The 2,631-nt window shown below is 44.2% G+C and overlaps 1 pseudogene; it reads left to right on the top strand.

The window, feature by feature from the left end:
- Positions 1-1,772: 1,772 nt before the first annotated feature.
- Positions 1,773-2,411, top strand: LOC110140144 (glutaredoxin-2, mitochondrial pseudogene; annotated as a pseudogene).
- Positions 2,412-2,631: the final 220 nt, after the last annotated feature.

Here is a 2,631-nt window from a genome sequence, read left to right as displayed (position 1 = left end):
GGGAGGGCAGTGAGCCTGAGAGGCAGAGAGATGGCAAGATGAGATGGACTTGACCAGACATTGTGGGTTCTGAAGATGGACAGAGAGCGTGAGCCAAGGCCCTGGGGCAGCCTCTGGAAGCTGGGGGAGGCCAGAAAACAGGTTCCCCCCCTCACGGCCCTGGAAAGGCCTGCAGCCCCGTTGGCGCCTTGATTTTAAATCTGGGGAGAGCCGTGCTAGACCTCTGACCTACAGAACTCTAAGAGAGCGAGTGTGTCTTTTGGGAAGCGGCCGGGCCGTGGTCACTGGTTGCAGCAGCGGTGGGCACCCCCGCAGAGCTCTGCTGCTCTCGGCGTGTGTCCGGGTCTCCCTCCCATCCAGACCCCCGCAGCTCCGCTTCTCCCTACTGTGGCCACTTTGTGAGTCACTCATTAAGTGTTGCTCAATGGGGCCATCTGGCCACAGCTAGAGATACTTTGGATGCATGATTGAGTGAAAGTTGCTTTGTCGTGTCTGATTCTTTGCGACCCCGAATTCTCCAGGCCACAATACTGGGGTGGGTAGCCTTTCCCTTCTGCAGGGGATCTTCCCATCGCAGGGATGGAACCCTGGTCTCCTGCATTGCAGGCAGATTCTTTGCATCTGAGCCACCAGAGATATTTTGTCACACTTGGGAGCTGGGAGTTTGCTACTGGCATCTCTAGAGGGTAGAAGCCTGAGATGCGGCTAAACACCCTGTAACGAACAGGACAACGCCCCCCGCCACCCACCAAAGAATTATCCAGCCCCAAATGCCAATAGCATCGCTCCTGGAAAACCTCACTCAACACACACATCAGCTATACACAGAATAGATGGGCTTGGGGGAGAGGGGCCTACCTTCACCCCCTTCCTTCATCCCTCCCCCTGCCTTTTTTTGAGTGGCTGGGGAGGTGGGGCAAGAATGTTGTCTTGCTTTGTTTACGCCATGAATTCCCAAGTGGGTAAGATAATAGTGCCTCCAAGGGGATGAAAACTGGTTTTTGAGGGGCAAAAAAGATACAAATATTACAATGGTCTGTGGCCCTCTGAAACTCAAGCCCACCTGACAAAATCTTATTCCTTGGTATTTCATTTTTTGCATTACAGACAATTTAAATGATATTTAGTTTTTTCCCCTTAGGTGAGTGACAATGAAAAGAAATGTTGAGAAACATTGCCTTCCACTGAAGTGTCAGTCTTCTCCAGCAATGTTTTTTTCTTCTGACATTTTGTTTTTTTGTTAGGTTCAAGGGAAAAGTAGCCATAAGCTTTTAGAGTAGTTGCCGTATTGTGTAGCAAAGAACATGATTAAATGTTTTTGCAAGCTAGAAAGTTGTTTAAAACATGTATGCTTGTGGATTTTTAAAAAATGGACATAAAGATATACAAACATGCCGTTCAAATTCTAACATCTAATTTAAGATGTTTTCTCCTGTTTTTTCACCTCTTCTTCTAGGACAGGTCATTAATTTGAATAAAGAAAATCTAGTAGAATGCCGCAGTAATGAATATAATCACAAATACTGGACATTCTAAAATAGAATATTTTCAGTTTCACACCACAAAATACTCGTTTTCTATTAAGAATACTTCAAAATTTACCTACTTATATATTATATATTAACACGTTTAAGGAAGGTTTCCTCCTTTTTTTTTTTTTTCAGCGACATCAGTAGTTTAATGGACGGAGGTTAAGAGAGGTTTCTAAAGTTAGCTCAATCTCCCGGCCCGGTTGCAGGCCCGTCTGCTCGCTGAGGCCCCGCGCTGAGACCATGCACTGGTGCCACGCACCGCTGGTGGGGACTCGGCTCGTCCGGGTCGGGAGCAGCTCAGCGGGCTGGCTTGAGGGGCCAATGGGAATTTTGGGCTCCGGGATGGGGAACAGCACATCGTCATCTTTGGGAAACGAAGCAACTGCTCCCGTGAATCAGATCCAAGAAACCATTTCTAATAATTGTGTGGTGATTTTCTCCAAAACATCCTGTTCTTACTGTACGATGGCAAAAAACTTCTCCATGACATGAATGTTAACTATAAAGTGGTGGCATTGGACATGCTTGAATACGGAAGTCAGTTTCAAGACGCTCTTCACAAAATGACTGGTGAAAGACCTATACCACGAATATTTGTCAATGGAACTTTTATTGGAGGTGCAACTGACACTCTAGGCTTCACAAAGAAGGGAAATTGCTTCCACTAGTTCACCAGTGTCATTTAAAAAAGTAAGAGGGAAGGACTTTAGTGATGTAAGTGCATACAACTTTGCTAGTAATATGTCACTATATATTTAAAATGATGTTGCCTGATAATGCCTTTTAAATATTTGAAGGTGTTTTAAATATATGAATTATCTTCATGAAAAGGTTGTAAAAATAATGAACAATAAATCACTGTGGAAACAAAAATAAATAAACAAACAAAGTTAGCTCAAGATAAGGCAAAGTAATGACCAGAACTTTATATTAGCCCAGAAGAAATGCGGAGGGTTTGTATTTGTATTTGTGCACTAAGGAGGCACAAATCTGACTCCATATTGGATCCATTTCTTTTACTTTAACCTTTCCATTGCTTTTGTTACAAAAGGGATGTGCCTATAAACTTTAATTATACACAGAGGCCCATGTCTGGGAA

Source organism: Odocoileus virginianus, chromosome 32 (genome assembly GCF_023699985.2).
Source record: "Odocoileus virginianus isolate 20LAN1187 ecotype Illinois chromosome 32, Ovbor_1.2, whole genome shotgun sequence".
Classification (NCBI taxonomy): Eukaryota; Metazoa; Chordata; class Mammalia; order Artiodactyla; family Cervidae; genus Odocoileus; species Odocoileus virginianus.
The sequence above is the reverse complement of the archived record's forward strand: the minus strand, read 5'-3'. Positions and strand labels throughout refer to the sequence as shown.